This window comes from Copidosoma floridanum, unplaced genomic scaffold (assembly GCF_036245765.1).
Source record: "Copidosoma floridanum isolate Cflo_tuat_1 unplaced genomic scaffold, Cflo_Japanese_pri ptg000013l, whole genome shotgun sequence".
NCBI classification, from domain to species: Eukaryota; Metazoa; Arthropoda; class Insecta; order Hymenoptera; family Encyrtidae; genus Copidosoma; species Copidosoma floridanum.
The window spans coordinates 17,174,358-17,186,532 of record NW_028321890.1 but is presented as its reverse complement, the minus strand read 5'-3'; positions in this window follow the sequence as shown (position 1 = coordinate 17,186,532).

Genomic DNA, 12,175 nt, shown 5'->3' with positions numbered 1-12,175 from the left:
TAATGACGGGACCCATGGTAAGAACAAAGTTTTCGAGGCACGCGTAGTAAAGTAAGATATAAAATTATAAGTGATGAAACAATAAAATATAAAACAATGCGAGATAATTATACTGCACAATAAAATGCCAACCAAACTACTTGAAAGATCTTGATTTCACTCGAGCGAGTAAAAAATTACCACGAAAAATAAACTAGAACGATTGGAGGGGCACAACACATTTCAATAAATATTCTTAAATAAAATAAGTATAAAAATATAGAATAAGTAGACTATTGTGAAAATCCATCATTTATTTTCTCTTACTATAGGCAAAAGGAGCAAAAAAATTTTACCATTCCTCAAAACTTCAGACAATTGTGTTTTGATAGCAAAATTGTATTAATAATAGTAATATGATTTTATAAAAATATTGATTTTTACATTTTTTAACATTTTTGTCTCAGTTAATTTTTTATTTTATTATTTTTAATGTAGCCTAATAACCCTGTGCCCTAAGATCACAAACCTTCTAAAACAAATTTCTATGATCCATTCCCCGAGGACAGTTAGTTCATAATCATTCATTTATTTATAGATAAATTATCAATTTAGATCTTACTTTTTTCATTAATGAAATAATTTTAAAATAATCGTTTGACCACCATAACGTAGCATGTCACAGTGCTTAAGGTTTTTCTTTTTTAATAAATAAAATTAGTACTGGTAATTTATTAGTACTTTCAAAATCATGATGCAGCGTGCTTGAGATCTTCTCGTTTTTAGTAAATTGTTATTTAATAAATCATAGCACATATAAACATATAACGTGGCATGCTAGTTGTCTTCCTTTATTTTGATTAAAAATATTGTTAGTTAATAAGTAAGCACCTTTAACCACATAACACGATACACTGAAAGAAAAAAATAATGAAAATTATATAGAAGTTCTAGTGAAAATTACCATTCGGCACAGCAAATTCAATGCAAGCTGGTAAAAAGAAGTATTGTTTTGAAAGTTAAAATTATGGTTCGAATAGTACAAATTATGATTAGAACAGCAAAAATTACTATGTACAACAAAAGTCTTCCGTTTTTTTTTTAGTAACGCTATTGGTCAATAAATAAGCACCCTCTTACCACGTAACGCAGTGCTCTTAAGTTGTTCCATTTTTTAAGAAAACTCGTACAAATCTGAATACGTGAATATATACTTACAATACTTTACCCGACTTTGCCTCTGTGAATAATTTTAAAAAATTTTGTTTTTCATGTGTTCAAATATAATTAATCAAAATCTTGAGAGTTTTATAAATTTGGCAATCGCATTTGGTGCTTTAAAAAAGTAAAATCAGTACTTTTAATCGTTAGTTGATAACATGAGGCAAATAAATATGTCACAGTTTCATAAAAAATTGTAACAAATTGATATCTTCGAATACTTTATTAATTTAGTTACAATTAATTATGAGCTCAAACGCTGATAAATATTTTCTTAATCATCAATCAATCAATAATTAGTATGACCAATAACTCTCATTACTTACTGGGTTTAGATAACATAAACCAATCGTTGGATGTCATAACATCTTACCAAAATCGTTTTTTTGTCACGTGACGGATGCACTAGACACTAAAAAATTATTAAAAAAAACAAGTATATAGGACTACTACAAGTGACTAACTTAGCTCATAACTTTTTATAAATAAAACGTACAGATAAGTATTTATGAAAGGATTAATTCGGGATACAAAAAAGACAATTTTTATTTGTAGTAGAATAAATATACTTGCAGTTTAAATACACATATAGTTGAATGCATATATGTGCAGTACATGAAAAAAAGGTAATATATGGTGAATGTATACATAAATAATCGGTTAAGTTATTTCTGAGTAAACTGGAGTTATGTTAAACCAAAAGATAGTTAAAAGCACATGCTTTTGAGATTTAAATTTTAAACAGGAATTTAAAGTGGTGCTCATCGGTTACACAGAATAAATCTTTGTTGTGATTAAATTTTCTAGTTTGTATCAAGTCAGACTTATCGATAACATAATTTTATCAGTTTGCATGCATTCCAATTTGAAATTTAAATTCAAGCGTTTAACAGATAAGAACAGGAAACACTTTTTTTGAGCTACTGTGAAACTTAAGGTTATTTTCACTTTTAAACCAAAAGTATTACTCTGGACTATTGCCTTACGGAACGTAGACAAGTCATACAAGAAAATGCCGTTTTCATAATCTGAAAAATAAAATATTGGTCACGTGTATTAACATAATTTATAGAAGAATAACTACGCAAGTAACATTAAAAATATTAAAGATATACTTACTACACTATAGGTCTCGTAGTTCAAAGGAAGAAATGTTCCAGCTGTGAGAATAGGAGGCTGCATGCATCTGTACCTCATGATTTTTAGCAAAGTTTTTGATTTTTCTGAGAATTCATACCATTTGCATGTATAACTAAAGAAGCATATTTTTTTATTAATCATCGTCGCATATCATGACTAATGAAGTTGTATTAATAATAAATATTCACGTTGCTAAGCATAAATCATCGTTGTTGTCTACAATTATTTGCCCTGGCCAATTTATAATAAATAAAACCCCTAATGATGCAATAAAAAATGAACTTTGTCTAGCTATTTCAAAAATTTCTTCAGTTTCAAGTATCTACAAAATTAGTTCAACTACTTATTATTCAATTAAAGGGTGTTTAAGTTTTTATGAAACATGAACTTACACAAATCGGTGTTATAGTTAAAATGACCAACAGTCCGACAATAGTCGCACCAAAAATGATGTTGCCAATTTCTTCAATCCTCCCTGTGAAACTTTTTGTTTTTTTTAATAAATGTAGTAAATTATACTTATAAATAATAATAATAATATAACGCATTGTTTTTTAGACAAAATACTAAACATAATAGATTTGTAATAAAGGTGATCTGGACACTTAGTTTTAGTTGAACATTTTCTAATTTTGGAGTAAAATTGTGAATATTTTACTCAGTGACGTTGATTTCGACAACGATAGCTTAGTAAAATGAGACAGTTCACTTTGACTTTGCATTTTTACTGCTCTTTATTTGGCTGTCGAAATAATAAACAATCGTTGCACTGCGATGTCGTTATCAAAATCAACGTTACTGGAATAAACATTCATAATTTTACTATAAAATTAAATTAGACAGTCAATATTTCGGACTTTCCTCCTCCCCTGAAAATTTGATTTAGTTAAGCATTTAAATTTACTATGTATGCACTCAACTTTATACATGTTTCGTGTAATTTGATAGAAGAAATAAGCATGTTGTAAGCTTTGTTTTCATTGACTTTATGTTTTCCAGAGGCTACTTGTATACGATACCTAAAATAAATTCATTATTATGATGAATATTATAAAAGACATGTTGCACAAGAAATCCTTCACTTATTGTTTAAATTTCTGAATTTCTCACTTGATATTGTTGAATATTCCAATAATTTGAAGTAAAAAAATTAAGAAAGAGAAAATGACACAAAATGGGATAAAATCAGCTAGCGTCATAAGTGCCAGACATGCAAAATAATGTAAGAAATAATTTTTGTTCGGATCAACAATAAAATTGACTATTCAAATAAAACGTCCAATGACAGTTGGTAAATAATTAAAAACAACGTCCAATGGTGGTACTGTCAAATTTTGAATTTATTAAAAAACAAATCGACGTTTCGGCCGTTTGGACAACGTCCCGGCCCTCATCAGGTACAAAAATCTATGAGTAATAAAATTCTTTGCAATACAAATTTAAGTAAAATATAATAAACGCAAATTAAGTTACATGTATAACATACCTCTGACTCTTACGAAAGGGATGTAAAATCGTAATGTAGTCAGAGTTTCAAGCTAAGTTGCTTTTATACCCTGCACATACATTTGGTAGAAATGTAAGTTTTATTTTTTATAAGCTTAGTTGTGTTCAGAGGGAATTGAAGAGCAGTGAGTTGAAGTGCAAATTTTTGATTAAATGTAGGGCTTATGGCGTTTTCCCAAAACATATTACACAAAGTACTAACAAGCTTAAATATATTACCTTCTTTAACTTCCGATCGAACATAAAACATAAATCAACCATATCTAAATTACATAAATCAATTTTGAATAATGAAATTTCGGACTCTTACACAAAAACTAATTATTTAAGAAATAAAATTCAACTAATACGAAATAAGATTTTAAGTAATGGCTGTGAATCTGTTGTAATAAATTTATTTATTGATTATTATGAATTAAAGTTGAATAGCATTTTTCGCGAATATCGTTGTAAGTTGGATAGAAAGTTTGATGCCCTTTTGTCACACGAAGAATCCGAGCGCGAAGGGGTATACGATACACTTCCAGCTACAAGTGTCAGTGACCCTGGCCCGGTTCGGTGCCCTGAAATTGTCAACAATGAAGGCACAAGTGAAATAAAAGAAAACTGGCTATGTAACCTTTCTAATACACCGCTGCCAGATTGTGGATCAAGCATATTAGAATTAGGCGATAAATTTAATTTTGTTTCTAATATTAAAAAATCTGATTATTTTCATCTTTTTAAGAATGTTGAACATTCACTTAAATATTCTGGAGAATTTGAGACTGTTAGAAAGGAACTTCTTAACATTATCAATAACAATAAACATAATGTATCTACTCGTCTTTCTTTAAATGATGGAGTTCTCCAAGACAATTTAAAGCGAACACGAGCCTTCCTTAAAAATAATGAACACATTTTAATTACTAAAGCAGACAAAGGTAATGCCACTGTTGTCATTGAAAAAGAAGCTTACATTAATAAAGTAGAAGAATTGTTAAGTGATGATAAATATTATTTACAAATAGAGAAAAATCCTTTATACCAATTAATAAAAGATACTAAGAATTTTGTAAGCAAGTGGGATAAATACGGTGTTTTTGATGAATTTGATGAATTAAGTAAATTTGATAAAGATATTCATAAAAAAGACTTATCTAAATGCTATGGACTGATAAAAATACACAAAAAAGACTTTCCTATCCGTATCATTGTCTCAACATTGAATTCACCCACATATAGTTTTTCTAAATTTCTTTCTGATTTTTTGATTAAGAATATTCCGCTGGCAAAATCACACATAAAAAATAGCTATGAATTAAAAAATAAATTAAAAGAAGTTATCATTCCACCTGGTTACACTCTTATTAGTCTAGATGTAGTTAGTCTATTCACTAATACTAGTGAAACCTTAATCACAAATGCAATAAAACATTTTTGGAAATTCTTGAATAATAAGATCAATGTTTCTTTAAATGAATTTTGCGCAGGAGCGTCATTGGTTTTGAATTCAACTTTTTTTCAATTTAACAAAAAATTTTACAAACAAGTTTTCGGCTCAACAATGGGCAGTCCCTGTAGTCCAGTAATGTGTGATCTCGTAATGCGTTTACTTGAAATTTCATGTTTAGATAAGTTATGTTTTGATGTTCCATTGTACGTACGGTATGTGGATGATATCCTCATATGCATGCCTACTAAATATATCTACTATACCAAAAACATTTTTAATAGCTATTGTCCTGAATTACAATTCACTGTTGAGACATGTAACAATAACAACAGCATCAGTTTCTTAGATTTGGAGATTATTATTCAAAAAAATAACACAGTACTAACTAATTGGTACCAAAAACCCACACACTCAGGCCGATACTTGAATTTTCTTTCCCACCATCCAATACAACATAAAATAGGTATCATTTACACACTAGTAGACTTTTCTATTAAATAAGCAGACACACAATTTTATAATTATAATTTAAAATTGATTAATAAATTTTTATTAGCTAACAACTATCCTTGAAGATTTATTGACAAATTTGTGAATAAAAGATTAAATACCTTGAAAAACATGAATATGATTGACAATAGCAACAGAAATAAAAATAATTATAAATTAATCTTATCATTACCGTATATTCCCCACTTGCATAGTCATATTAAATATTATTGTAAGAAGCTTCACATTGGTCTTATATACAGTTTAAACAATAAATTAAAATCGATCTTTTCACTTGGAAAAGATGTAACTGAGCCACTCGATAAAAAAAATGTTGTTTACCACATACCATGTGCAAATTGCAACTGCTGTTATGTTGGTCAAACATTGAGTGCTGTAAAGTTAAGAATGACAGAACACAAAAGAGACATCGAGAAAAAAAAAGAATACATCGGTACTATCACAACATAGCATTGAATTTACACATAATTTTAATTTTGATAATATTAAAATTTTAGACATAGAACAAAATTATAAAAAGCGCCTTTTTTCCGAAATGCTAAATATACATTACTTTAATAATAATATTAACAGACAACAAGATACAGAAAAATTGAAAGATTGTTATAGGTCTCTCGTTATGTCAATTAAGAAAGGTGAATAACTTTATATACATGATTCGAGGACCCCTTTCATTCATAGTATTAAGAAAACATGAACTGTTTATGTGCGTCTCAAGGAACTGCTTGCGATTCTTATTCGATTGTATTACGTGCGTGTACTATGTCATTTGTGTATGTGCAGGGTATAAAAGCAACTTAGCTTGAAACTCTGACTACATTACGATTTTACATCCCTTTCGTAAGAGTCAGAGGTATGTTATACATGTAACTTAATTTGCGTTTATTATATTTTACTTAAATTTGTATTGCAAAGAATTTTATTACTCATAGATTTTTGTACCTGATGAGGGCCGGGACGTTGTCCAAACGGCCGAAACGTCGATTTGTTTTTTAATAAATTCAAAATTTGACAGTACCACCATTGGACGTTGTTTTTAATTAATAAAATTGACTCTTATGAAGCAAATTCTTGTCCAGGGTTCACTTAATTGTACTATCATATCTAAATATACTGGTATTAATGATGCCAGAACACTTGTTATCATACCTATTCCCAATAAATCTGTAAAAGAAAATTTCATGTCAGTTGGTCATATTTCAATGGATTGTAGACAGTAGCTTTTGGTAGATTTAATTACAAGACAAACGTTGTATCAAGTTTAATGCAAAATCTGCGTTTTTATACATGATAGTTATTTCATTTTTATTATCTAGTGATAACCAAAAAATTTCCACTTTTTTAGCCAGCTTGTACACCTAAAAAATTGTTTGTCTCTAATTAAAATCAGTTCTTGAAGGACAATGAGTTATTTAACACGGTTTAGTCGTCCTAAATACCTTCTTTGAGTTAAGTATGGCCCAGGAATATAATAACAATACTGAAGATAAATGCGAAAAAATAACGAAATTCTCAGCCCACAGTAAGAAATTCTTTCCCCAGTTGCTTATCGTGCCTAGTAACTGAAAAAATTGATAAATATTTCTGTTAGGTAACAGTGTTACCATAAAAATACTTTATTTCTTAAAATCTTTTATAAAAATTCAGTAAAAAATGTCTCGGATTCTGTAAGTAAGATACTGTTACGTACGATAGCAAATAGCTATGCGTGAGTGCGCCGCTGCTGGCTTGGGCCTGAAAGGTAGGGGAATAGAGAAGATAGGTGGGACGGGGAGATCAGCTAGAGACGCGAGAGGGTAAGGACGAAGTCCGCGAGACGAGAAGACACGCACAACTTCCCTCAAATATAAGTAATTCTAATAAAGCATAAGTAACAATAAGTCACGCTTCTATTTATTCCTGCACCGAGAATCCCACGTAAGAATACTAATTTGTAAAATAAATTTGAACTCTAAGTTGAAAAAATCCTAATGGAAACGGGATGGTTGATTTTGATACTAAAAACACTTTTTTTAACAACACTACAGTTGAAATTAGTAAATCTAATAAAGTGTATTTTTAGAAGATCTATAATTTCCGTATGAAACATTTAGTCTAAAAATTTGATGTACAATAATTAGATGATGTTATGTACTATTTCGGTTGTTTTGAAACAATTTTCAAATTTTCCTTGTTTTTGGCGATGGTTGTCTCTCTCTCTCTCTCTCTGTCTGTCAAATACCGAACCAGCGCACACAGGCACTCAAAGATTCATTTCATGTACAGGCATCATACCTGCTGAATTCGCTTGCGCCCTTTTCCTTTGATTTATCGCTCACTGCTTTCAGGACTTTGCTTTTTGATAGGCTGTTGGAGTTCGATATACACGACTGGGAGGTCCGAGTCGTGGAGGAGAGTCTGCCTACTGTTTAATAGTTATCATGTTTTTCTCTTCCCTCACCATATACCCTTTTCCGTGGCAAACTCGATATGAATATGATAATATTTACCCCCCTCTCAAACCTGACTTAGCCTTAGCACCGCTGTTACCGTGTGGGTACCTGTAAGCTGCTTATACGATATCTTGTGAACTTAGTATTACTTTATTTCTTGTTTATTTTTACAGTTTAGTCTATATTACCCGCTTTTTCGACCTTACCTTTGTTTGATTTGCCGAACTTGTATTTAAATATATTTGTTAATTTTCACCTATAGTGACTGCATCATATGTTGAGAGAGCGATTTTTTACTGCATCATGCTTTTCGTTAACATTTGTACAATCCTGATAGGCCAGATGGGGTTTTACCCTAAGGTCATAAATAAAAACCTTCAACCTTCAACCTTCTCTCGTATTTGCGAGTGGTTAGTTGAAAAGTAATTTTTTTTTAAGAATAAAAAACTGATATCAGATTTTATGTATTAGATGTATAGATTTACCACAGAAAGCATTGAAACGGATTAGTTTTGCATTTTGAATCATCCAATTACAATATTTTGTTTATTTTCTGTAAGCTGTATACTAAGACTTCCTTAAAAAATCAATTATGTATCAGACTTTCATGTTTTGAAAAACTTTATTTTTATACATTATTAAAATTGTGATAACTTTTGATGATCAAAAAACGATTTCATTGTTATTTTGAGGGTTAAAAAGTCCTAATTTGATTTCCCATAACTATTTAATTATTCTTATTACCTTGTTTGATAACATTTTAAATAGCTTAAGAATAAAAATGTAGTTTTGTACCTTATTAAAGGTTTCAAAAAGATACTTTAAATCAAAAAAAACAAACTCATGACCAAAAATTTAGACTTTATGTTTACACAATTAAAGAAGTACAACTGAAGCTTTAGGCTAATTTATCATAAAAGGAAAAAATTTTAATTTCATAGATGGGTTATTTTTATTTCTATTTTATCGATTCTGAAAAATAACTTAAATTTATTATTTTGATTTTTCTTGGGATTTTAAGATATTTCAAGTTGATGTATCCAAAAGACCGCTGAATATTACACAAAAAATTTTTTTTATGAAATTATACAAAATTACATGCTGTTTTTCGTAGGTGTACAGTTACATAATTAATCATTTTTTAAATTATTAATGCTTGATTATTCATCACTTTCTTTTTATTTCAATTTAATCAATCTCGGAAAATTGACTTTTTTTCCAAAAACTTATATTTCAGCTTTTAATTCCAGTTTCATTTATTTTTACTTTGAATCATCACTAGATTTTTATTGAAAAAACTACTAACGTTTGTATAGGAATTCCTCTAATTTCGTTTTAAAAAATGCAACCAACATAAGCGACGTACTAGTTTAATGCAAGAGAAAAAAAAAATATCTTATTGACGTGCTACTTTTATTTGTCTACAGATTTATGTAACTCTTTACCTATAACTTGTTTAAAAAATCTCACCGTCCGCGTGAAACCACTCATAGATCATGGTGGCTTTAGCTTTACGTTTAGCCAACGTTAAAGATACATTTTTATTTATTCCTTATATTTACTTTCTACAAATACGTTATGTACTAAAATTAACGACAAAAATTTGCTTACCGCATATATTTGTCCAGTTATTAGTATAGATGACACAATAAACCTCACTGGCAATTTTTCGCGTAAAGGTCTCTCATACCATAATCCGAGCACGCTGAACAAAAAACTAATTGTTTTAAATTATTTATTTTCGGGCCAGTCATCTGATATCTTTAAATCCATTTTTTCGTCTGATTCTGCTAACACAAAATTATCCACACTAACTCTGTTACTAAGAACTCAAGCCACTGCATGTGAACTCATTTTTTATTAATAATTCCAAACTTTAAAGAACTAGTGGACTATTAAAAAAAATAGTGCCTTTACACAGTCATTTCGTAAAGCTTTAATTTGAATGCGTAATATTTAAAAGCATACGTGCGAAAACAGTATTGATTTTTCTCTCCGTAACTATTCTAGGAAACATGAAAAAAAAGAGAACGTAATGTTATTGTGATTTCAACAGTTTTTTTTTATTTCAAATGTATTTCAGAAATATCATGAAATTGCTTACGAAAAAGGTACATAGAGAACATTTTTTAAAATTAGATATGTAGGTTTGCATGCGTATTTATACAGCGACATATTTTAGGATTTATCCAATAGATATGTTGAATTTGGATCATAATAAAAATTTTAGATACATATTAGCATACAGTCAGTTGATTGTTTTTTTAAAAATGATTAATGTTAAAAACTCGAAATTATACAGTTTTCTATAAAAAATGCATGTACACAATATTTAAAAAAATTGTGGGTGTGCGTAGGTTAATGTAGGTGTATGCATAGTCGTTAACATCTCACGAATCTGTCGACCAATTTTGACACCACACGGCTTACATATTTGCATTCAATTACCCATCACCACTAAAAAAACTGGATTTTATCCAATGAAGGATGTATGTAGTAAAGCTTAATCCAGAGGGCGTCAGGACCCGCAAGCCCTGATTCATAGATGTATTAGTGTATCCGTGTGAATTTTATGAGTGTGAGTGTGCACAGTTGTAGTCACCGTGATACCAAATTAAGTGACCTGACAATCGTACACACGACACACACATACGGAGGCTCACAGATACACTAATACATCCATGAACTCGTTCATAAATCAGGACTGGCACGTCCTGGTGCCATCTGGATTGAGTTTAACACCATGGATCCCTCATTCTTTTGCTCTTATTTAGTTAGTTAATTTATTGAGATTGTGTTAATTTTGTAAGATCGACATTTTAAAAAATTAGACATTCAAAATAAATCATTAAAAAATTGAATGCAATAAAGTGGGACGAAGGTAATAAATATTATGAATTTTTTTTTTCCACCCGTACATCACTAAAGTTGATTTTAACAAGCACCCCCTACCACCGTAGTGTCGAGGGCCGAACCCCCAGTCCCCAACTATGTCATAACCCTTACCCTTCCTTTTTTCCATTAAACCCCTTCTATCACTCTTTTCCACCCCTAAGCCACACAATTTTTCCCCCGAATTTTGCACCTATTCAAGACGCCCACAGAGCCTATTTTTGCATGGGTCGCCTTGGGGTAACGTTCTTCCCTGTTTCCATCCCTATAACCCATCGCTTCCCCATCTTGTCGGGCACTAAAATGGGGTACTAAAACGGGATATTTTTTGTGGATTTTCTCATGTACGTTAAAGCGAAAAAATATAAGCAAAACTTTTTTCGCCACCAAAGGTCATGTGGTTAATCCAAAGATTTATACAATATTTAAACATGTACAAGCCAGTATGAAAGTAGTATCAATTATTTAGATCGCGCAAAGTGCCTTCATTACAGTACCTAGTTTTTCTTTTTCTTCTACCTTGGAAGATTGATTTTTACGTGACTAATGACATATTATTTCCTGTATAACTGATTGAAATTGATCCCACAGTTGGCTTGGAGGATTTTTTGAATACTCAATTGCTTAATATTTGAAATATATTGAAATCAGACATGTTTACAACATACAAAAAACATAACTTAATAATGTTATTGAATTTTTTTAACCTTTAAAAAATAACTAAGCAAACATAACTGAAATCAAGTAAACTGAAAATATAATGAAATACTCCGTAATTTTTGTATATTTTTAGTGTAATATTGTATATTTTGTTGATTACAAGAAAATTTTATGATAATAATTTATTTATTCATATCTTGACATTAAATTAAAATCTATCTAACTGAAATCATACGCATGATCAGTGTTAATGTAACAATTGCATGTATTTCTAAAGACTTAATACTAAACAACCATGGATAAAAAGAGTTATTTCTCAAAATTACTTCTTTCAAAGTAGTAAAATCTCATAACTACTAGTTATAAATAATAGTTTTCAAGACTTACTCTTTTCAAAAAA